This window comes from Lygodium microphyllum, chromosome 1, assembly GCF_053477565.2.
Source record: "Lygodium microphyllum isolate KBCC chromosome 1, Lygodium_microphyllum_v1.1.10, whole genome shotgun sequence".
NCBI lineage: Eukaryota > Viridiplantae > Streptophyta > Polypodiopsida > Schizaeales > Lygodiaceae > Lygodium > Lygodium microphyllum.
Genome location: NC_141135.1, coordinates 120,078,745 through 120,105,433, shown reverse-complemented (window position 1 = coordinate 120,105,433; position 26,689 = coordinate 120,078,745). Strand labels below are relative to the sequence as shown.

Genomic DNA, 26,689 nt, shown 5'->3' with positions numbered 1-26,689 from the left:
TGTATACTACTCATGTTGTCACAATAAATGACAAATGGCTCATTTGTAGGCTGATGCATATCATAAAGTAGCTTATGCAACCAAGCTACCTCACATGCAGCCATTGCTACACCCCTGTACTCAGCCTCTGTGCTCGACAAGGCAATTGTAGGCTGTTTCTTGCTGCTCCAAGTGACTGCAACACTCCCAAAAAAGAAGACATATCCACTAGTAGATCGTCTATCAGAAATACTACTAGCCGAATCAGCATCAGTGTATCCATGCAACTGTATCTGAACCCCAATCTCATAAAATAGTCCATACTGCAATGTGGACTTCACATATTTGAGTATGCGTCTAGTCACATCCAAATGTGGTTTCCTTGGAGCCTGCATAAACTGACTTACCAATCCAACAGCATAGCTCAAATCTGGACTGCTAATAGTCATATAAATCAAACTTCCTACTATGTGTTTGTACATAGTAGGGTCTTCGAGAAGCTCACCTGCATCTGTGCTCAACTTCACATTCTGCTCCAAAGGAATTGAAATAGGCTTACAGCTTGTCATCCCATATTTGGACAGCATGTCCAATCCATACTGCCTCTACAAGAGCCATATCCCACTTGGTGATCTAATCACCTCAATGCCCAAGAAATAACGCAGCTCTCCCAAATCCTTCATCTCAAACTTTTGCTTCAATAGCATTTTTACATGAAGGATATCTTCATCACTATCACCTGTGATAATCAAATCATCAACATAAATGACAAGTAACATAATACCTTTCTCTGTTTTTCTCACATAAAGTGAAAAATATGCCTTGGAAATCTGAAAGCCAATAGTGACAAGATACTGTCCTATCTTGTCAGACCATGCTCTAGGTGCTTGCTTCAAGCCATACAAGGCTTTCTTCAACCTAGAAACAAACTCAGGATGAACAGCATGCACATAACCTGGTGGCTGCTCCATATAGACCCCTTCTTGCAAATCACCATGCAAGAAGGCATTCTTTACATCCATCTGATGTAAAGACCATCCCTTCGATGCAGCCATAGCAATGACTGCTCTTACGGTTGCCATCCTTGCAACCGGACTGAATGTTTCTTCATAGTCAATGCCATATGTTTGTGCATACCCCTTGACTACTAATCTTGCCTTATATCTATTCACAGAACCATCTACGTTGTGCTTCACCTTATAAACCCACTTACAGCCAATTGCATTCTTATCTTTAGGCAAAGGTACCAACTCCCATGTAGCATTTTCTTCCAAGGCATCCATTTCTTCATCCATGGCTTTCTCCCATTTTTATTTTCCCATGGCTTGCTCAAAAGAAGTGGGTTCTGGTTCCTGTATCACTTTGACTATATATGCATAGTGAATGGCTGTAAATCCATCATATTTCAGCCTATCCACAGGATACCTAGCGCTGGTAGTCCTACGCAAAGTAGGCTCACTTTCAGATGCTCTCAAAACATCCCTGGTCTTCCTTACTCCAGGTGTAACAATAGAAGGAATACCCAACTCATCATCAATGCTCTGTTCTGAGCCACTGGATTCACCATCCACATAAAAGTGACCTGTATGCACATCAAACATGGGCTAATCTACCTTCTCTTTTCCTTTTCGTGATACCTGTATACCACTATCTACATTGCTTTGAGAAGATTCTCATGATCTCAATCTGCCTGTCCATGGCGAAGAATGTGAACCACTGCTAGAGGACGCTCCAGGTCCACTAATATCTTGTGACTGCTGCTGTGAATTCTGTGCAGCATTACCATTTTGTGCATCTACATTATCAATCACATTTACTGGTTTATACCAGCTACTCATCTCATCAAAAACAACATCTCTGCTCACTGTAAACTTATGAGTAGAAGGGTTATAATATCTATACCCTTTCTGCTGCAAACAGTAACCAATAAAGATGCACTTCTCAGCTTTTGGATCCAACTTGGATCTCAACTCATCTAGCACATGAACATAGGAAATGCAACCAAAAATTTTCAAATGAGAAATATCTGGTTTCCTACCAGTATACCTCTCCTCTGGAGTCATCCCATGTATTGCTGCAGTGGGAGTCCTGTTCATTATGTAGACTACTGTAGCAACTGCCTCAGCCCAATAAAAATCTGGCAGGTCTTTTTCATTGAGCATGGCACGAGATACCTCAACAATATGCCTGTTTTTCCTTTCTGCAATTCCATTTTGTTGTGGGATATGACTGCATGAATATTGCTGCTTTATGCCATGCTCCTACAGGAACCTTGCAAACTCATTTGAGAGGTACTCTCCCCCTCCATCTGACCTTAGGCATTTTATTTGTAGGCCTGTTTTTTTTTCAACCATAGCTTTAAGAGTTTTGAAATGCCCAAAAACTTCACTTTTCTTTTTCATAAAATACACCCAAACTTTTCTGCTATAGTCATCAATAAAAGTGACAAAATAATGACAGCCTCCAAGAGATGCAGCTTTAGTAGTCCACACATCAGAGTGGATTAATTCCAATGGCTTCTTACACTCTTGAACAAGTCTAGGAAATGGTTTTCTTGCCTGTTTTCTAAAGTGACAGGCTTCACATACCTTATGCATTTCTGCAACCTTGAATTTAGGCAATCCTGCAACAATATTTTGGGCTTGCATTGATTGAAGTCACTGTACATTAGCATGACCAATGCGTTTATGCCAGATATCAATATCTGCAACTACACCGGTCCCATGTGCAAACATTGCTGCACTCAATTCAGGCATGTTTGCATCCAATGTAAACATTCTGCCCTTCTTCTTTCCTTTTGCTATCAAGTGACCTTTATTTTTCATATCCTCAATAAATCATTCATGAGGATTAAATCTGACCTACAAGCCCTGCTCAACCATTTGACCAACAGAAACCAGATTCTTGGTGATATTCAGGACATGAAATACATCTGACAGGTATTTCTTTTTCCCATCCTGCATAGACAAATGAATTTTTCCAATCTGCACAATAGAATGTGCAGTGTCATTACCAGTCTCCACAAATCCTGGTTTTTCCATTTTTCTTGCATCCTGCATCCATTCTGCATGACCTGTCATGTGGTTTGATACACCTGAGTCAACATACCACACTTCATTGCTTTCTTCTGCACTTGTCACAGAATTGTTCATGTGCTACACCAAAAACAAATGCTCATTTCTGTCATCACCCTGTTTACTAGAAGATGCATAATTTCCTTGTTGCAATTTCCCATTCATGATGTCATTCTGCTTTTTATAGCAGTCTTTAGCCATATGACCCATTTTACCACAGTAGTAGCATTCAACATTGCTGTTTGCATTTTGGCCTCTTTGCCATCCACCACGACCTCTTTGGCTCCTCTGCCTCTAGAGTTACCACGTCCTCCTCCATAGGATTGGTTTTCTTGAGTCTGCTGCATATTCTGATTTCTACCACGGCCTCCAGATCGGCCTTCTCTACCTCTGCCTCTACCTCTTCCAGCATTTGAGTAGAAGACAGTTTCTTTTGAAGTTCCTCCTGAAGAAGATGCACCACCATTTCTCTACTCCTCAGAAATTAGAAGAGCAATCAACTCCTCAAAATCAGGAAATCTTTCACGAACTGAAATGGATGTCCAAAACTGCGCATAATCCTTTCCTAGACCATTCAAGGTCACAGAAACTAAATCATCATCTTCCACTAGCGACCCAATGGAAGAAAGTGCATCTGCAATCTTCTTCACCTTCATGTGGTAGTCATTGATGCTCATACTTTCTCTTTGCACATTATGCAACTCTTGCTTGAGCTGCATTTTCCTGGCTTGCGTATTTGTGCTATACATTTTTGACAAAGTATCCCATGCCTCCTTTGGTGTACTTGCATCTTGAGTATGCACAATCATAGAGTCTGAAATGCTGATAGACAGCCAGTACATAACTTTCCTAGCTCTCTCATGCCATGCTTTAAATGTCTGCATTTGCTGTTGATTGGGAACATCAGGAAGATCTGGTTCTTCTTCATTTCCTACAACAATTTCCCAATATCCTTTTTCCATAAGGAAATTCGTCATTCTAAACTTCCATGCTTGTAAGTTGTTCTTGTCAAGCTTTTCAGTTACAATCTGTGAAAGAGAATCAAACGCCATTACAAAACACTGCAAGAAATTCTGTCACTGCAAAAAACACAACTTCACCCTCACAAGGGCAAATCTGCAAAATTGGCAAAAGTGGTATTTGACCACACAGTCACTTCCTAGTGACGATTTTGCATAAACAGGAAACAAGGCTGATTCTGTAATTCCCAATGTCCCTGCACACAAGCATACGATGCAATTTTTGTGGTAACTTTTCACTGACCTGTAGAACAGTGGTCGCACAGCATAAAACAGGGCCTTTTCTTGAGTGCGTGCAGAAAACTTTCGCCTCTAAAACAGGCCCCGAAATGGCCTCAAATAAAAAAAACAGGCCCCGAAGGACGTCTCAATTTGAGACAATGCACTCTTGCACTTTCCAGCTATGCTACATGCAAAGACTTGCTCCCAAAATAGAAAAATGAAAGCAACACTGGTCCTCTTACCAGAACACCGCGAACTTGGCTTGCTTTCTTGAGCTTCTTACCACGAACAAAGCTCTGATACCATGTCAAGATTGTGGGAGAGAAGGAAGGAGTCTCACTTGTAACTTTCTTGCTTGCACAATGGGGGAATACACACAAGGGTGGAGGCTGAAAACAGTTTTCCTCTTCTTGGTTGTGTAAGCCAAAAGAACTCTCGTACATAGAAATAGATGAACCCTATATATGGGTCTCAAACCAAACTCAACTAACTAAGGTGGCATACTAACTGAGCCACGAACTAGAGTAGATAAGGATAGCTATCATCTAGCTATTATTCATGGGCAGTGTACCAACCGCATCTGCAACTGACAAGTCAGTGACATAAATGCACAATGGTCACCCTGGCATATCACGAGTGGAGCTCGATATCTCAACAGGGGTAACCACTAAATGATTACTCTTCTCATCACCTAAATGATCTTCTGTAGAGGACTCATTCTCTACATAACTAACTAAGTCCATCAGTAAGTTTTGTATAGGGAAAGCCAAGGTTTTCCATCCTTAACAAACCCCATTTTATGGTTATCTTAGCACACTCCTAATGGCAATTATAAACTTAGGTTCCTTTACAATCTAGATTTGGAAACCGCCACTTATAGGCAGCTCCCGGTAAATGCATCACCTGTCAGGACCTAAAACAGGCCCGACACTGGCTCTCTAGGACCTCTAAGATACACTAGACACCCCACATGGCCTCATGGCCAAGAGCGTCTAAAGATCACGCTACACTAAACTCTAATATCACTTTTGCGTTTGTAATAGGAAACAGTCCAATGTTTGCCTTCCCCTACTCCTCGGAGGGAGATCCCATACACATCAGTATAATTTACAATGTATCACATACACACGAGGCAACCTCTTGGTTGAAACACCATGGCCCCACTATAGCTCTCTTACATATCAGGGATTGGCCCCTTGACGCGCTACCTCAACATATAAGACGCACAATACATAGTCCACTCTTTGATTTATTGAATGATCTAGGAGTTGATGTTTCCCCACTGAACTTACCCCAAGGAACCGCTTGTCTAACATACATCAAAGGCTTTCTCACTCTCAGCATTGGTCAATGTTTCGGCATATAGGTGATATGCATCCAAGAGATTATACCATGTGGCATGCAAGATGAAAAAGTGTATGCTTATTGCACACAAACATTTTATTTTAAAACAAATCACCAAAGTGGAGTGTAAAAATTAGCTCTTCAATGATTTTCATTCTATGCATTATTGATGCATTGCTGGAGACTAGCACTGAGTTACCTCGTGATACTAGCCTCTTAAAACTTTAATTTTTATCGTCCTATATGACATGCACAAACAAAATATTAGACTTTACTTCATTTTCAACGCTTAAAAACTTCCATAACCCTTCTTTCCCCCTACCACTTGTGTTGCATTGTTGCATAAGTGTAGGGTTTTATTTTTTTGTCATTTTTTATGTATAAAGCAACCAAAACACACTAAAACATACAAACAAGGGTGATCTGAGGGGCTATACCTCATGCCTCAATCTTGCTAAACATTCACCGACATTAATCGTATTTTTCCTTATTTTTCAAAGCACAAAACCCATTTTTTCTCGTTTTTTACTATTTTTCACTATTTATTTATGCATAAAAATAGGTTATTTTCTGATCTATGCTTAATGATTGATTATGATAGCTAAGAAATGTTTTTTATCAGACTTTTATTCCATGCGCATCTTTTTTTCCCCACCCAAAACCAACAAAATCTTCATTTTTACTCTAGAAATGTGCTTTTCGGATTATAATTTAATTATTGCGACTCTTTATCATTATGGTTCTGCATTTATTTTATGCACATCCCTAAATCATGATGCAAAAAAGACCCAAACAAATTTTTGTTTCATATGAATTTCATTTAGACCATCAAATATTAAAAAAAAGCAACTTTCCTTTGTAAAAATGAGGCATACCGCTTATGCATGTGTTGCGGGTTTTTTAATAATTGATACAAACTGCCAACGGGCCACCCGACGATCATTCTTTAGTGTTGAACACCTTCCTTTAGCCTCCTCTTGATCTTGGAGTAATCCGATTGTTGTCGGACAAACATCCCTTAGCCCCTCTTCTTCTTGATTTCTCCCACATGAATCGTCACTTGGAAGAGAGAGAGGGAGGAGAGAGAAATACTAAGTTCTGATCAGGTTATCCAAGCAACCATTTTTAAAGTTGAGAGTGGCAATGGAGAGAGAAAAGATCATGCATCTTGCTGTTGCAATCAATTTATAGGGGTACATTGAAGTGGCATAATCCCCTCTCTCTCTCCCTCCATCAATCATCGTTGTAGCATGGCGCCTCGATTTTTCCTCACGCCATCATAAAAAAGTGCCCCCCCCCCCCCCCCCCCCCTCCGGGCCCCCCCATTGTGTGAATTTTTGGGGGGTAGGAGAGCCCAAGGGTCACCCCCCTTCCCTTTAAGTCCATTTGCATCACTTCTCTTTTGGCCCTCCTCTTCGAGCACTCCCATTTTCGTATCTGGCCTCCGATTCACAATCTGGAAAATCCTGTGCGTCCCTCTTGAAGTCCTCCACTGCGGGGAATTTCTTGAAGTCTCATCCAACATCCCGATAAATTCTGGAAATTCCACAACCATCGGTTAGTGGGTCTTTAGAGCATTTTTGGAACCTCTCGGCTGCTTGCTGCTTAAAATCGACCCAATTTCCTATGCCACCTTCGATGAAGTTTAATTTTCCCTTGAAATTGAGATTTTTTGATAAATTTTAAGCACCTTCCCAAGGCAAAAATCCACCGCTCATGAATCTACTCTCATCTTGCTCTTGCTTCAAGCCTTCTCAATCACCCTTGATCCCTCAACATGGTAGACTAGAAAACCAATCCATCCAACGAGATGCCAGCTCTTTGCGCAAAAGGTGACATCTGAAAATGTAGCAAGTGTGGGCTACTTCTAAATTTTTGCTATTTCTAATTCTGTGCATGCCAAGTCAGAGGCACCTCTACGTGTTTTCAAGGTTAGGAAACCCCCTTGCACTAATGCCACAATGGGTCACTTGTTTTTTACCCAGGCATGTATTGAATGCCACATGGGTTGACTCTCAAAGTGCACTTGAATGTATTATCTGACACCACCAAATGAGGGAAGCTTCTCCCTAGGCTTTAGAACTCCCACACCACTTCGTTTTGATCCTCCTGTGCTCTGAATGCAATATGTATTACCGCTAAGTGATGGGAGTGCCTTCCTAGGCTCAAGGGCCCCTGCATTGCCTGATGTTGACCCTCATGTACTCTTGATCAAAGTGTGGGTCACCACCAAGCAAGAAAGGCTTCTATCTTGGCTAAAGAGCTCCCTGTCACTTGGTTTTGATGTCCTGTCCACTTGAACACAATATGGGTCACCACCAAGTGAGGGAGGCTTCTCTCTAGGGTCAAGGGTCCCCATATCACTTAGTGTTGATCTTCATGGATCGCCACCAAGTAATAAGGGAGGCTGTTATCTAGAACAAAGAGCTTTCACATCACTTCATTTTGACATATTGTTCACTTGAACATAGTATGGGACACCACTAAGAAAGGGAGGCTTCTAGCCAAGCCAAAGAGCTCTTGCATCACTTGGTTTTGATGTATGTCATATCCACTTGAATGTAATATGGGTCACCACCAAGCAAGGGAGGCTTCTCCCTAGTGACAAAGGTCCCTGTATCACTTGGTGTTAACCCTCATGGGTCAACACCATGCAAGCTAGGCCAAAGAGCTTCCACATGGGTTTTTTAAAATGTGATTTTCACTTGAACATAGCGCGGGACACCACCAAGCAAGGGAGGCTTCTACTTAGGCATCACTTGGTTTTGATATCATGTCTAGTTGAATGTAGTATGGTTCAATGCCAAGCAAGGGAGACTTCTCCTTGGGGTCAAGGGTCCCTATATTGCTTGGTATTGACCCTTATGGGTCACCACCAAGTAAGGGAGGCTTCTATCTAGGCCAAAGGGCTTCCATGGCACTTGTTTTGGACATAACAATCACTTGACCGCAACATGGGATTCCACCACCAAGAAGGGAGGCTTCTATCTAGGCTTAATAGGACCCACAATCATTTTATGTTTACCATTGTATATACTGAAAGTAGTATGACACACCACTAAGCAAGAAGGGTTCCTCACCTTGTTAATGGGCAAAGAGTGTCAGTTGTGTTGACTCTCCTTGGTACTAAGCATAGTATGGGTCACCATCAAGGCAAAAGAGGCTTCTTCCTATGTGTGAGAGCATCCACATCACTTCGTGGTGAGCCACCCTTGCATGCATTGAATGCCATGTGGGTACCATCGAGTGAGAGAGGCCCCTCACTGGTTGGTAGTAGGCAAAATGGGTTGCTTAGTGTTGACTCTCATGTGCACTTGAATAAACTTTGGGTCACCACCAACAAGTAAAGGATGCCTAATTTAAAGAGGTTTTTTTGGCTTGGAGAATCATTTTATGCTCTCAGATTTTCTATTGGGCACAAGAAACATGAAAATCGAGCTAGTGTTTGAGAGTAATGTGGAGGAGACCATGGATATAAAGCTATATATGTTCCTACTCCCAAGTTGTCGCACATGTTCAACTCACCGCTTCCTATTGAGAAAGTATTGGGCTCCTTTGGAAATATTCTTCCTATTGAGAAAGTATTGGGCTCCTTTGGAAATATGCTGCCTAAGAAAATGGAGGAATTCTAAAGAATCACATCATCTAACACAATTATCATTGATGTAGAGAAATTTGTTCACTTGAATGGCTTTGTGACCAACAAAGTTGCCAAGAGAAAGTTAGCCAAGGCACTCAACCAAATGACTTACTAGTGCACACAAAGGCATGAAGGACTGCCAAATACACTCAAAGAGGTGTCATCTACTATATTCTTCCTTTGCAATCCTTTACTACTTGCATCTTCTAGTGGATGGGAATGACTTGCAAGGGACTTCATAAGCACTACATGCTAGCGCCAAGAGACAACCTAATATTCCTAACAGAGAGGTTGATGAAGCAAAGGTGATTATAGCCTTTGATGCAAAGGAGGATTGCAATGAGGGAGACCTAGGAGAGAGAAGGAAAGGAGGAAGAGACTGCTTGCAGAGAGAAGAGAGAAAGGGGAAGAAGATGAGAGAAGAAGAGAGAGAAATACTAGTAGGAGAAAGAGAGAGAGAGAGGGAAGGGAAGCCATGAAAGCTGGAAGGAAGGGTAAAAGAGAGACTTGATTATTGATAACTCATGCCCTAATTGGGTCTCTCAACACCTTATATACCCCGTCAGTATAACTGGGTATTCCCATGCTAACCCGTGTCGTCCTACCCGTCTATCCCCACTCTTTTACATTCCATCCCGACCCTGAAGGTTTTCACCCTCAAAAACAAAAAGAGGACTTATGGCTCACAGCAGAAGGGGGGTTTGCAAAGTACTACTCTATTCAGCATTACAAAGGAGAATATAGGTATGGAAAAGTACCATCTCATGTGTAATTGGGGCACAAAAATGTGTATATGATGTATACGACATGTGCAAGTTGATAGTGTATGAGTTTGGCCACCAATTCTTGACAATTAGGGGCTGACAAACAATGGACAAATGCTGTCCAAAATAGGCATGATGGAGAAAACTAGTCATAACTTCCTATGGGCAGCCTCAATTAAGGCGTAATACATGTCAAAACAAATCTCATGAAGCGTACTTTCAGTCTATATAGGTGACACTTGATTGCCATTAATGCAGGGTAAAAAATTTTCTAGAATAGTGTGTTGTCTACAAGTTGTCTGCAGTGGAGACTAGGGCAAAGTTAGCTAATCCTCAGTCAAAATTGAACCCTTGAAGTAGGGGAGGGTTGCACTAGTGAAATGCTAATTGAGGTAGGGTTTTTCTGAACCCATTCCTTCCTTGGGATCAAATGGATAACCTACATGATAAGCATCAAGAGCATAAGGGTCATCCATAAAAGCATGGGTCACCGTACTACCACCAAGGTCAAAAGGATAATTGTGATCCAATGCATTTGATGTATCATAGAAGTAATTCATGGTGTCATCTTCAAGCATTGATGATGGCACAAGATCTTCACTAACCCATACGTTAGTATGCATTGACTTGTCCACAAACTCATTGGGAACCAATGTGCCATATACAACTGGAGTAGATGAGACTGCAATCACTACAACATTCACTGCATTGACCCCTAGACATTTCATGTCCATGAGTCCCACATGCATGGCTACTAATGGGCATTCAAAGTTAAGGGCCTTGGGCTAATGGGGAACTTGTTCCTAAAGTTGTAGTTAGATGCTCTCATCATGGCATTGTTCCTCCAAAGCATCACGTTGCTCATAAGGATGTACATGCTGCTCATAGGAATGATCAAGTGGTTGACGATATCAAGCACTCGGTTGCTGACAGTGATGTTTCTTCCCAAGTGCAAACTTGTATACATTTGCATGATGTTGTCCATGTACATAAGGCCTTCTGGATGGTTGTCCATGTATGCGACTTGAATGTAGCTCATAAGAACATACATGGTCATCAGATGCATGCTGCTCAAAATATGCACAATCATCATATATATGATAACCATAAGTAGGCACATAATTCTGCCTTTGCACATCCAAACCATGCCAGTGGTCATGGTACTCATAATTTCCATGAGAATGCCCATGTTGTTACTCATAATCATGTTGATCTGCCCTTTTAATTATAGCCATGTGAGCAACTTGAGCCGTAAGGGCTGCAAGTTTGTCATTGATTGCCATGGTTTGCATGTTGATGTGACTGAGATGTTTGAGATCATTCGGTCCAACTTAGACATGAATTGACTGTGTTGCTCAATTAGTTGGTTATGGCTCGCAACTTAGAGAGCTTCTTGTTGCTGTCAAAGCATTCATTTGGGGATGCCAAGAGTGAGAAAAGGAACTCGAACTAGGAGCCATGATTGATTTGTTTTTGCAGATACTATTGTCTCTTTGTTGGTGCATTTTATCCATCAATTCCTTACATCTTTCTACATCCCTTGCATCAAGTCATTGTGAAGTGTGGAGCAAAGCTCTAGATTCTTGGTCACTAATCTTTATTTTATTAGTGCCCCATTTGTTCCTCTCTGTCCGAGCAAAGTCAACCTCAAGCATAGCAGCATTCACAGACTTGGATGGCTTCGCCTCATAAAGAGTTACACTAAACTTAGTGCATATCCCTTGGCCTTTCACTTTTCCACTAGAAGTGTCTTTCTCAACTACAGTAGCCATGAAACTCTTATCTCTAATAGTTGAACTGAGATATTCAATTGCCTCTTTTCCATGGTCTTCTTCCAGTTCAGGTACTTTGATATAAGCAATGCTACACAATAAAGAAAGCCATGGGGTGCCAGAGATAGATGGATCTAAAGGCCTTAATTTGGAAAATGAAACCAGTTCTTGGTTCCCACAATCTATGTAAAAGATTTCATAGTCTTTTCCTGACTGATGGGGCAAATTTACAACCAGCACATGATTTCAGGAACCATCCACTAAAAACTATGCCATAACAACATCACCCTATTTCGGTTGGAAGTTCATTGGTGCAAGTGAGTTTTCATTCACTATTAAGGCTTTCAATTGCATTTGGATACTCTAGACACGTGTATCACTTGCTAAGTGAGCATAAAACTTACCACCTCCAAGTACTTCTATCACATGTACCTTGAGAACTTCCTGCTTAGATTTGTTAGCATCAGACAAACTAGCAGTATCTACTTCTTGTTGTCCTTCAACATAGTTTCCCCATATCTTTATCAGCCATTTCTTAGCACTTTGCTTAGCCTAAACCAATAAGTGACCTTTTCTGGCTCTATCAGCTAAAAACAGAGTATGAAGCTTTGCTAGCTCAGCCTCTAAAAGAGAGATAGCCACATTTATTTTGGACTCCCATAAGGTGCCCACAAATGTGCCCGTTCTGTCAACTGTCTCTATCTCAATCTCTACATCCCTCTGTAGTATTTTGTGCCTCATAAAAGCTATCGCATCATCTGCATATGGTTCCACATGGCCCGGGCTTCTTACCGCAAACAAAGAGAATGCAATGGAACAAGCTTCTTTTGGTACAAAAAATTTGTAGCGGTTCCCGCTAAGCACATACTCCATTACAACAGAAAGCATCTTTGCTCTTTGAAGGGTAAAAGCTGATTGGATTTCTATATCACAGCCTGAGATTTTTGGTTTGCATTATGATCCCCTGGCCCATATGTTGGCAGTGTTAAAACATTCATGTGCATTACTGGAGGTTATCTAGCTGAGTGTACTCCTTTCTTTCCCTTCCTAGCTCTTGATTTAGCTGCAAGTAAGGCATCATAGTAATTAGAACAGTCTTCAAAATCATTGTGCTTGATGACCATGGCAAGTCCTCTTGCTACCACCATTTCTGCAACATTGATGCCATGTCCAGACAATTCCATCCACCTAAAATCATTGGTGCACAGATCGGATGCTGTACGCTTGCGTAGTGAATGCCGGAAGGTCCCCAAGAACAAAAGAACTCTACTCTTTGCACAAAACTCAAGGTAAAAAGCATGCACGACATGAACAAGAGACCAATTGGGTGCAATCCCCCCCATGCCTTGTGTGAGCGCTCCACAAAGCACGTATTTTTATGTATTAATCATCTTCAAGCTCAAATAATAGCCCAAATTACAAAATAGCAAGCTTTTAGCTTTTGAGTTTGCTTTAGCACAAAATAGGAATAAAGCTAACAGGCGGTGCCCAAAGAGTTTGGCATGCCCAATACAATGTCCAAGTACAAATAACATAATCGTGCGCCCATGCGCATACAAAATAATAAATAAATATCCAACACCTCAATAAATAGGTGCGACAAAATATAGGTGCCATGCCTAAGGTATGTGCCCATCAAAATATAAATGATAAATCGAATACTCGCTATCCTCCAATGCTTTCCTCCACCACTGGTGCTATCTCTACACATCAACTAAAGCATTCACAATCGTTAGTAAAATAATACAATTAAACCGCCAAAAGTGAATACCTAGCAGTCTTCAGCTACATAAATAAATTAACTGGTTAGAAATCAATCCTAACCTTAATTGATTACGAGTGTGCACTCTAAACTCATAAACGTTTATTAATTTAATATGCATTTTGCAGAATCACCCACTATGGAGTCACCCATGTACACACTAAATTAATGAAACACCCGAAAAGGATAGGCGTCCCCATCAACTTCTCGCACAAAGAATCCACTTTGTGTATGAGCCCCAGTCATCAAAGTTTACGGAATCCACCGTAAAACCTCACGGAATCCACTGTAAAACCTCACGGAATCAACCGTAAAATATGCCTGCTGGCATCATACCCCTAGGGTGGGATAGCAATTGACCTCAATTGCTATTAGCTCAATGTGAAGCTAGCAGAGTGGGGAAAGCATTTAAGTCTCTAGCGTGCATCCATTGGGCTTCCTCTACAGGATGGTTCTTAAATTTGACTAGATATCTAGAATATCTTCGGCCAATTCTAGTGGTCATAAAATCAGTATCTATGATAGCTTCAGGTTCAAGTATTTCAGTCTCTTCCTCTAACAAAGGTGGGTTTTCATAAATAGTGTGTACATGTAATTGGCCCCTAAATGGTCTTAATAAACTAATGTGAAATGTGTTGTGAATTTTCCAGTGAGGTGGTAATTCTAACTTGAATGCATTGTCATTAATTTTGTGAATGATCCTAAATGGTCCATAGAATCTAGGTGCTAACTTCACAACTGGGTGTCTATCTACACTTTGTAATCTACGTTTTTCTATTCTCAACCAAACATAGTCATCAACTTTGAAATTCATTGCTTGTCTTTTCTTATTGGCTTGTTTGGTATATGATTGCTGGGCTTTGGCAATCATGGCTTTAACCTCATCAAAAATAGTATTGTGCATACTAGCAATATCATCAGCACTCGGAATTCTATTTGACAAAGATGCAACAGGTGTAGACAATCTATAACCATAAATTACTTCAAACGGTGCTTTCTTTGCAGATGTGTGTGGTATATTGTTATATGCAAACTGTAATAAATGCAAATGTGTATCCCATGTCTGTGGTTTAGAAATGGTGTAAGCACGTAAAAGATCTAGAATAGTACTGTTAGTGGTTTCTATTTGTCCATTAGTTTCAGGATGAAATGCAGACGAGAAATCAATTTTTGTGCCTAGATTAGTAAACAAAGTAATCCAAAAGTTGTTACAAAATCTAGAATCACGATCAGAAATAATAACTTTTGGTAATCCATGGTTATTGAAAACAGTTTTCAAAAACAATTGTGCTGCCTGAGATGCTGTTAAAGTTTTCTTACATGGAATGAAATATGCTTGTTTACTAAACCTGTCTACTACTTTCCAAATCATATCATGGTTAGATTTAGTATTAGGTAAACCAGTAATAAAATCCATAGAAATCTGTTCCCATGGTCTTGACGGAATAGACAAAGGCATAAGTAATCCATACTGTTTACCATGATGTCTCTTAACTCTTTGACAAATCAAACATTCAGAAACAAAGTTAGATACATCAGTGCCCATATGCGGCCAATAAAAATATTCAATTAATGTACGTAAAGTAGATATGATACCTCTATGACCTTGATATGGAGGACAATGAATCTCATTCAAAACAAAAGATCTGAATGGAACTGTAACACATAATCTCTTTTCATAAAACATAAATCCATCATTATAAGATAGTGAATCAATAAGAATCAAGTTATTTTGAACTAATTTATTCCAATCAGCATGAAAAGTAATGTCCTGATGATAAGTATCTTTCATAGCAATCAAAGAATCAAAAGATATAATAGAAATATTATGAATGGCAGGTCTTCTACTTAATGCATCGGCCACTACATTTTCTTTACCAGGTTGATATTGAATAATAGGATGAAAACTTTGAATAAAGGCTGTCCATTTGATATGTCGGTCAGATATTTGGGGTTGGCTAAGTAAATGTCTAATACTTTGTTGATCTGTCTTAATCATAAATTCAGAGCCCATTAAGTAGTGTTTCCACTGTCTTAAGGCTTGTACCACAGCTAATAATTCTTTATCATATGTGGAATATTTCAATTCGGAGGGTTTTTGCTTACAACTAGAATAGGCTATGGGATGATTGTCTTGCATAAGTATGGCTTCTATTCCAGATCCATTAGCGTCAGTCACTACTAAAAAGAATGGTCTATTAAAATCAGGCAATTGTAAACATGTTTCAATAAGTCAAAGGATTTCTGTTGATTATCGGACCAATGATAAAAAATACCTTTCTTCAGAAGTTTGGTCAATGGTAAAGCAAGTAATGAAAAATTACGCACAAACTTCCTATAGAAACTAGCAAGACCTAGGAAAGATCATAACTCATGCACATTTTTAGGTATAGGCCAGTTCAATATTGCTTCTATTTTCTTAGGGTCAACCTTAATTCCATCAGATGATACAATATGACCTAAATATTCAATTTCTGTTTTAAAGAACTCACTCTTTTCCGGATTTGCATACAATTGATTATCTTTTAATAACTGGAAAACCAATGACAAATGCTCATAATGTTCTTTCTCATTTTGACTAAACACCAAAATATCATCAAAGAAGACAATCACACATTACTGATATTTCAAAAATATACGGTTCATCATTCTACTAAATGTAGCAGGTGCATTAGTCAATCCAAAAGGCATCACTAAAAATTCATAATGACCAAATTGTGTTCTAAATGCAGTCTTGAATATGTCAGACTTATCTAGTCTCACCTTATGATAACCAGATTTAAGGTCTATTTTACTAAATATGGCAGAACCTTGCAGTTTGTCCATAAGGTCATCGACTCTAGGAATTGGATACCTATTCTTTACAGTGATCTTATTTAAAGCTCGATAGTCAATGCACATACGATAGGTATTATTCTTTTTCTTTACTAACAGAACATGTGCACCAAATGGAGAACTACTAGGTCTAATCAATCCTCTATTTAGTAATTCCTCAACTTGACTTTGAATTTATTTTTGCTCTATCTGGTTATGCCTATATGGTGCTTTACAAGGTGGTTGTGTACCAGGAATCAAATCTATTTTATGGTCTTCTGGACGTGAAGGAGGTAAACCAGGTGGTAGATCTTCTCCAAAACAGTCTTTAAAGTGTGCAAGTAATTCTTTATGCCTGGGGTGCATATGATTTTCTTTAACTTGCAGTTCATTCACCCAAATGAGATAAGATTTACTACTTTTGTGTAATGCACGTTTAGCTTGAGTATGCGAAAGCAGTGGAAAAGCATTAGATGCATGCATACAATACAATGTAATATATTTTCCTTGAAATTTAATATTAATTGAATGTGTGGAATAATCTATATCAAGGTTATGCTGATGACGCCAAGGCATACCTAAAATAGTGTCATTGGACTATAGTGGTACAACTAGAAAATTTCTTCTTTCAGTGTATTGACCAATTTGAATTTCTAAGTCATGCACTTCCTGGGTACCATTATACCTAGTGCCTAAGAATGCTGCTTTGATGCGATAATGCGTAGGTACAGTCTATAACTTCAATTCTTTTACTAGCTTTGCAGAAATAAAATCATGAGTACTACCATCATCATGCAAAATAATCTTTTCTTTTCCATGCACTAAACATTTCATTGTCAATAAAGAATGTGGAGTTGGCATACCTGGTAAAGTATTCGAAGGAGTAGTAATGTCGTCTTCATCTTCCGTGAAATCAGGCATTTCTTCATGTTCGTCATCTTCCATTGCTCCAAGGTAGTTGATATGGACAGGTGGCTTCTTCGAATGGCAATTTGCTGCTAGATGTCCAGGTTGGTGGCATTTATAACATACTATAGGCTTGGCTTTGGTTACATTGTTTGCAATGGCGGGAAGTCTAGGGATAATAGGATTTGGCTGTGGAATAGACTTAGGGTTTTGGTTGGTATTGGATGGTAAAGCAGGTGGTTTTGCCCAAGATTTACGGAAAGATGATGAAGGAAAACGACCTTGATTAAATCTTCTAAAATTTGAGTTCAATTGCTTAAATCCATAGTTACCATTGGCTTGGAATTGCTGTGGACGCTTGTCTCTTCCTCGCAGCTTGTCTTCAGTGTCATGAGCTAATGAAATTGTGTCTTCAAGAGTTGCAGGCTTGAACATATTAACTTCAGCGTAGTAATGCCCAAGTAGTCCAGACATATACTTGCGCTTGTGTGTTGCTTCAGGTACGTCTTCAAGCATGCGTAACTGGATTAATGCATTCCAAAAGTGTTCGGTGTACTGAGGAATAGGCTCATGATCCCGTTGCTGAAGAAGATCCCATTGCTTAATGGCTTTTTCATGGAATTGTGGAGGAAGGAAATTATGCATAAACTTCTTCTTGAAATTCTCCCAGGTAGTGGGACAATCTATACTTTTACGAACCACGGTCCACCAAAGAGATGCTCTATCCACTAAATGATTAGTGACACACTTGATTTTATATTTTTCTGCATATGTTTCCTCATGAAAGTAGTCATCGAACTGACTAATGAATGCAAGAACAGTTTTTCCCTCTCGAGTGCCGTTGAAAGTATGGAATTTGAAATTTCTTTTACTTATCTTTGTTTCCTTGCGGATGGATTGAGCTTCGAGAGTTGCGTCGATGGTACATCGCATCAGATCTTCAGATTGAGGTTCCTCTTTGTCGGTAGTCGATCTTTGTAAATTAGCCAATTGAACTTGCAATGCTTGCCTAGCTCGTCGTTCTTCATCCAACTGCATCATAATTAAGTCCAGCTTTTGCTCCATCGTAGGTTCAGGTAGGTCGCTTTCAGGCATTAAATCATCCATATGTGGTTCCGTCATCCTGCAAAACTCAAAAGACCTCTCACTCTCAAAATCAAGTTAGCGGGATGAACGTAGCTCAAGATCGGGTATACAAGGCCTATATATTTTTGTGTGTGGCTTTCACAATCTTCGTCCTTGACTATTGCGGGATTTGAAATCTTTGAAAAATCTGTGTTTTATCCTTCTGCGTGTGTTGAAAATGCTTCAGCAAACCTGCGTATGTGAAGAGTACCTTCCAATGAACAACTTTGTAGTTCGGAGTTTCTGTGCAGGAACAACCCTTCTATGAGTTTTGAACAGAAGTCAGTTTTGACTTCAGGTGACTTGTCTGACTTGTAGAGTTGTAGACTTATGTGACTTGCAGAGTTCCAAGACTTGCAGAACTTAGTTGCTATATCTGACTTGCAGGATTTAGACTTGATAGACTTGCGAAACTTAAACTTGGAGAACTTTGAAGACTTGAATGATTAGAAGGATTTATGCCTTATAGCTTAGATAACTAAGCTTAAAAGTAACAGTCGTCAATTTTTGAGGGGGGGGCGTTTTTCAGCCCGGCAGAAAATTCGCGGCCATCTTCTGATACCTCGTGATGAAATTTAGAAGCTTAAAGCTTCTTTAAGCTTATAAAGCTTTAGTTTTAAGCTTTTAAGTCTTATGGAAATTGAGACTTATCTCTGGTTCTTGACGACTTGTATGTGAGGATGTAGGAGTGATCCTCCGCTGCTCCAGGCCGGGTCCTTCGCGATCTGATGATGGAAATAGAGGTTCTTGATCGCTAGGAATCCACCCGTATCGACCGTTCACGATGAGATTGACTATAGAGCTTGATCGTTCCAGGAGCTCCGCCTTCGCACAAGATGGGTAGCGATTGGAAGCTCTTGATCTCAGCTTCGCTCTGATACCACTAGAGTGCAGATCGGATGCTGTATGCTTGTGTAGTGAATGCCGGAAGGTCCCCAAGAACAAAAAAACTCTACTTTTTGCACAAAACTCAAGGTAAAAAGCATGCACGACATGAACAAGAGATCAATTGGGTGCAATCTCCCCCCATGCCTTGTGTGAGCGCTCCACAAAGCATGTATTTTTATGTATTAATCATCTTCAAGCTCAAATAATAGCCCAAATTACAAAATAGCAAGCTTTTAGCTTTTGAGTTTGCTTTAGCACAAAATAGGAATAAAGCTAACGGGCGGTGTCCAAAGAGTCTGGCATGCCCAATACAATGTCCAAGTACAAATAACATAATCGTGCACCCATGCGCATACAAAATAATAAATAAATATCCAACGCCTCAATAAATAGGCGCGACAAAATATAGGCACCATGCCTAAGGTATGTGCCCATTAAAATATAAATGATAAATCGAATACTCGCTATCCTCTAATGCTTTCCTCCGCCACTGCTGCTATCTCTACACATCAACTGAAGCATTCACAATCGTTAGTAAAATAATACAATTAAACCGACAAAAGTGAATACCTAGCAGTCTTCAGCTACATAAATAAATCAACTGGTTAGAAATCAATCCTAACCTTAATTTATTACAAGTGCGCACTCTAAACTTATAAACGTTTATTAATTTAATATGCATTTTGCAGAATCACCCGCTATGGAATCACCCATGTACACACTAAATTAATGAAACACCTGAAAAGGATAGGCGTCCCCATCAACTTCTCACACAAAGAATCCACTTTGTGTATGAGCCCCGGTCATCAAAGTTTACGGAATCCACCGTAAAACCTCACAGAATCCACCATAGCACGGAATCCACCGTGAAATATGCCTCCTAGCATCAATCATTGTCACGATCTGCATTAAAACCGGAGCCTTGTACTCTTTTAAATACATCATCAAGGTCAGGACCAGGAATCCCAGCCCCTTCCATTCTCCTCAGAGTATCATCTTCAGACTGTGGCATACCAGGCCCGTCCATTCTCCTAAGAATGCCATCACCTTCAGGATGGAGCATACCAGCACCTTCCATCCTTCTTACTACAATATCATTTTTAGCATGCAAAATTTCAACAGCACCTTCGATTCTTCTCAGCATACTATCACCTTGAGAAGGTAATATTCCAGGTCCTTCCACTCTCCTAAGAGTCTTGTCACTAGCAGATTGTAGTATTCCATGACCATCTATCCTCCTAAGTGCATTGCCATTTCCAGGATGAAGCACATCAGGGCCTTCTATTCTTTGTAAAGCATGATTGCCCTGCGAGCATGGCACAACAGGTCCATCCATCCTCTGGGGCTCATCCAAATGCAGCATATACACAACAATCCACCTTGAATGTTGACATGAGTATCAATCCATCCTTGAGTAGCAGACTGCAAGAGCAGATTATAGGTATCATGCCCTTCAAAACTTAGTCATGGACATTTTCCAGATCCTACATGATAGGAGGAAGCTCAAATTGTAGGACATTCTGAGAAAACACATTGAAAATGTCTTGCTAAAAGTGTAAGAGGTAGATCTCATCCCAGAATTCGTGATTGACTAAAGCTTGAATCCTGCCACGGTTCCACCATTACAGGCATAAGAGAATAGCAAAGGCAATCCCTAAATGATCTTCATTTCTCTCAATCTCTCCAAGTTTCTGCTCTACCCCAACTAATGATGCCTCAGCTTACAGAGGACATTGTACACTTAAGGAGGTTCTTCGGTTTGTATCAATCAAGACTTGTTGTGCTCTGCCCAATTAATGATGCCTCATGTCACATAAGGCTTTATACCCTTGATGAAGAATTGAAAAACAAAAGGATGTTCCAAGACTTTTTTTGGCTATAAGCCTATCCACAGGATCATATTTCAATAATTGCTCCAAAAGATTTATGAGCTGACCTGCCGAATGATCAACATGTTCCATGACGAGATTATTCAATTGGGGGAGCTTGCAAATTACCTGGATGCTCTCTCTTGATGAGGCACCATCTGGTCAATATAGTTCCCGACCATGACTAAATTATTTATCAGACCGTCGCCTGTAAAGATGCATAACCACAGAAGTACTGATCATCATGATTAAAGAATTTATCAAAAATCTCATTGCCCTCTTGATTATGGGAGAGGGAATAGGCCCAAGCACACGTTCCATCATGGCCAAATGCTCCAAATTGCACTCCCAAGGTTGGTAGGTTTGAGCTTCGGCCGTGTCCTCAATGAAGGAATATTTTCCATAGTCAAGTTTTCAAGGAACATTGAGATTGGATAGAGCGTAGCAATCAAAATCCTAAGAAGCCCCCACTCTACTGGCGCGTGCAAGCAGAAGGCATTGAAGGCCACCAAGTGTGTTGTCCCACTGGGAAGAATCTTGTGGTATCGAGGAAGCCCAAGGCCGAGAAGAAGCTTGCAAAGGAAGGTAGGCCCGATAAGAAGTTGAGGAAGAAGGCCAATAGTGACATTTCGTATTCTCCTCTCTCCCCTTTTTCCCACTTCCCTTTTAGTTGTCTAGCTGACTGATAGTGGCCTACAGGGTCCAGCAGTACAACCATTTCCACAACATTGTCATGCTCCCACCTGCCCCCCTTTTTCACCATGGGACTCTCACATAGCAGCCATTATATCTACCTGGAGCCAGCACTAATCTCCCTAAAGATGTCTCCCACATGGTTGAACTAATCCACCTCAAGAGGGTGCTTGAATAATAGGGGCAAAGCACGAGGAAGCTTTCCCTCAAGATGTTGCATATGTTTTGGAGCAAGGAATGGGAGATATCATCAAACGAGAGACCATGGCAGCCTGAAGCAAGCTTGAGGGAAGAAGAGGAAGAAGGTTTTTTTGGAAAAGTAACAGTAGTTTTACTCTTCTCTAACTCTTCTGAGCCAACTTCAACCAGGAATCCCTAAATTTTTACCTCAAAATTTGTGATGAGCTACTAAATTTGACCTGAGTGCCTCCAAATTGATCATAGCTTTGTGAGATCTCCAAGAAAGGTTGCCAGCACCATGTGGTACTCCATCACTGCTTCTTATAGCTCCTGTCTGCCTGTCTGACTTTTTTTTTTGAAAAATAGAACTAGATGTGAGAAAAGATAAAGAAGAAGGGACCAAATACCTAAGCTCTGATACCAACTGTAATGAAGGAGACCTAGAATAGAGAAGGAGAGAAGGAAGAGACTGCAGAGAGGAGAGAGAAAGGGGAAGAAGATGAGACAAGAAGAGAGAGAAAGATAGGAAAAGAGAGAGAGAGAGGGAAGGGAAGCCATGAAAGATGGAAGGAAGGGTAAAAGAGAGACTTGATTATTGATAACTCATGCCCTAATTGGGTCTCTCAACACCTTATATACCTCGTCAGTATAACTGGGTATTCCCATGCTAACCCATGTCCTGCCTGTCTATCCCCACTCTTTTACAAGGATGAGGTGGAGGCTACTCAAGAAATGTAAATTTTGGATAGAGCCCTTGTTACTATCCCTATTGACATAGAGGATGTGCTACTATTGGATTCATGTGCCGAGAAAGGAGGCATGCCTGTCTTTTTCCTTGCCTATGTTTATGATATCGGATGACCATGATTATGTGTTGTTAACTAACATTAGGAGCTTACTATACATCTGGGAGGATTATAGTCTCCCTTCCTATGCCTAGTTAGCAAGGTTGATTGAGGATGGGCAGTGTGGATGATGTAGATCTACATATCCTAGCTGATGCTACAGTCAAAGATGCAAAATGAATATTGGGTGAGGAGATTCTTGAAAAGTTTTAAGTGAAGGCCAAGGCCTATGAGCAACAAAAATGAGCTCCAAGACAACAGACCACAAAAAAGATATCACACTCAATTGGATCATACAAAGGTACATATGCACAAACACATTGTCAAGTGATATATTACAGACAAAGATTATGTATTGATCTAAATAAATCACGTTGATGTCACAAATTATAATTTTTCACAGTGAATATTCTCTAGAAAATGCAAGGCTCTCCATTTTTGTGCTCAAGGTGCTGACTAGGTTTTGTGAAGGATATGTGCTTTCGATGAATGTAGAGAAATTAATTTCAATCAAAAAGCGGCATGCATTGTGGGTGTCTAGCATTGGATATGGATGCCAATCTTTGAGGGCCCCTAGTATTATACACTGCTCATGGCATTGCAATAGGGTCAGGGAACTAGGCGGCTTGCGTCCTTATGCAAAACAAGAATTCTTGAGGTGGACAAAGTGTAGGGTTCCTATTAGCCTAACCCTCCATGAGTATTGGGTATAGAGTCATTGCCTCCAACAAAGCCAGCATCACTTATACAGTTTCCAACCTTGGGTGATGAGGGTGATAAGCATGAGGATATGTCAACAAAGAAGATGGAATCGTTCCCTTCTAGGACATGTAGAGAGAAATGAATGCTTGCTTATCCACTCCTTGAACCCCATATATGGCCTTGTCTCTCCGTGGAGGCCAACCATTGTAAAAAAAAATCATTTGCACATGAGTTATTGTATGCTTCTCGCCTCTTTTGTTTCAATATTTTTAATGCAAGAGTAATGTCTAAGTTTTGGGACATCCTTTTGGCTTCTTCTAACCTCATTTTATGCCAAAATTAATCTGTAAACCAATGGAAAACTTCTAGTAGGATTTTTTCCTTTTGTGCACCACCATTGTATTGTGTCTTGTATGCCTAAAGTATTTGGTCCTTTCTTAGTAATGGACTTTCCTTGGGTGGACCAAATTGACAAACTCCCATACTGCCTCATAAACTAGGGGCCATGGCTATAAATAATATGTTGCACATTAAAAAAGAGATGGAATTAGTTAAGTGCTAAGTAGTAAGTTCTAGAGAGGGTCACTGCTAAGTGAAAAAAGCACCATCCTGAGAAAGGAAAGGCCCCATATTTCTTCATAGTGACCCCTTTTGTAGGTGTCACTGAAGCCTCATAAATTGTTCTCTCCCCAAGTATCCTACATGGAGGTTTTGAACTTGTCGAGGGCCTTCTTCTCGCCTTCTTGAAGGCCCAAAGGTCCTCAATGGACCAGGTTGTTTTATCACAATACATATAGGAACACTATGTACAATTCCTTGACATCGACCTTCCTATTCCTTGCTCTTCCGTTATCCTTGTGGTGTTTTGATGACTACATTTTGTAATGCTTTCCATTGGTTGTTATGAACATGAGAATAACCTTTTCTGGGCTTGCCATGGAAGCCCAAAAACTTTCTAGCCTTAACCCCACCTATCAAGGGTTTCCTAGGAACACTGTTTTCATTTTTGGATCTTTGAGGATCTACCTCGATCACAACATTCCCCCCTAGAGAACAATGGCAAACAAAACCCTCTCAGTAGCCTAATAAAACTATCCTTGGCCTTTTGGGGTTACAATTTCATGCAAATCTAATGTACAGATGTATAATTTTCTCTACTATTCTGCACAAGAAGGTATGCAATGTACACATGTGGACATTTGTTAAGCGGATATCTAGAATGGCCTGAAAGTTTGGAGCTTTGATATGTCTATCGAGCATCTTTTTCCAATGAGCACATTTGCACTTCTTAGCCATGGCCATGCAGTAAATGCAAAGAATCTTAGCAATAGCACATTTTGACACATTATACATCCTCTTTAGTGTCTTTAAATCTTTGACCATGTGCCACTCCACTTTATATTGTCCAAACCCTTTGATGCTTTGTTTCTCCCCTTATTGTTGAGCACTTAATACCTCGAGTATAGAAGTTCATTGAAACACCCAATCTAATATGTGAAAATCTTCTATGTCAACATGAAATGCTCCCAACCACCAAATGTCTTGCTCTCATTGCATGCTAAAGTGCACTAAGCCCTCTGAGGGAGAGGGAACTCGTCACGTGCAGATTGAATTGACCCCGGAGCTGGTGGAAAAGGAATTGGGCTTGGCAAACAAAGTAGAGAGGAAGCAAAAAAGGATATATATGCCTTGCTAGGAATGGACAAGGTAAAAGCCCACACCAACGACGGCATTAGCTTGGTGGATATCCCTGACCTTGAAATCCAACTCCAAGCCAAAATGGTATACGCATTGTTTTCTAGTCGAAGATACAACACCATCATGAGTTGCATCAACGTCCCCCTGCTAGAGACCATCATAGTAAGTTCACTAGATGAAGTGAACCTCAACTTTAGCGTATTGCTCCTTAGCCTTCTAAAATCTCTCCTCGGTCAACATGATCCTTACAACTCAGGGAGGAATGATGTTGCTATAAGCTTTCAATGCTTTCTCCACATTCCTTGTTGCCTTGTTTGGATGGAGAATGGCCTTGTTGATTACAACAATGTTAGAGCATGGAATAATACAAGTATTTTAGGGTGAGTGAGCAACTGTTATTGTATTACTGCTATCCTTCTTCTACAACCTTTGCTTTTAGGCTTGAGAGTCTCGATATTCTTCATACTTATCTACCTCTTGCATGCCTCTTGAGCTGTGTTTCCTTCCACCTTGCTGTATAGGTAGGTGGGTTTCGAGCCTCCCTATTTTCTCTTGGCTCTCCTTCAATTGTTTCATCATTGTAGATCTTTATGGAGTAACCACCGGTTCTGTAGCTTCAATATATTTGAATGTCCAACTAGATTTTGTGTATAAGCTAGAAACCCTTGGCTGCCATCTCCAACAAACCTCAACAATGAGGAACACAATGATAATGGAGGGTGCTTCTTGTTGTGGGATCCACGGGATAAAACTTGCCATCAGCCCATAGATTGATATTCTTTCCATCCTCTAATCTTGTTGCCTCCAACACACTTGGTGTGTTGACATGCACTTAGTTTCTCTTGCAAATGGGTTTATACTCTTCATCTCTTCCACATCAATATGGAGATAGTATAGGCATTTACAGCTAGCCATGTTTGCAATTGAGTTATATACAGTGATCCAGACTTGCAATATTGATGTAGTTTAGAGTCCCCAACAACAAAGTCTTGAAAACAAAGAAGGAAGATTTTGAGAGAGTCATTGAAGGGAAATTTCTATGTAACAACGAGGCATTCAAGGTGGCACATGTGACATCTTCAAAGTTCATCGTCAGTGAATGAAAGTACCAAGCCAAAAGAACAATTTGGTGCCACAAAATCACATGCCTTTGGTGAATCATGTGTAGAATAAACTAATTTTTAGTCACTCAATGATTGTACCTTTAGTGAAACTCAATCAACACACCAATCACTACGCTACAATCCCATTGGGGCTAGAATAGTTTTTCTTTTTTGGAAAAAGAAATGGAAGGATTAAAATATTTAAACTTAAATGATGAAGTACCAAAGCCCCCTACTAATGGCCATTGCAACTAATTGTGGATGTGGTGGGGCTAAGAGTGAGGGTCGAGT

The 26,689-nt window shown here is 40.2% G+C and overlaps 1 pseudogene; it reads right to left on the bottom strand.

The window, feature by feature from the left end:
- Positions 1-1,404: 1,404 nt before the first annotated feature.
- Positions 1,405-12,998, bottom strand: LOC148041606 (ribonuclease TUDOR 1 pseudogene; annotated as a pseudogene).
- Positions 12,999-26,689: the final 13,691 nt, after the last annotated feature.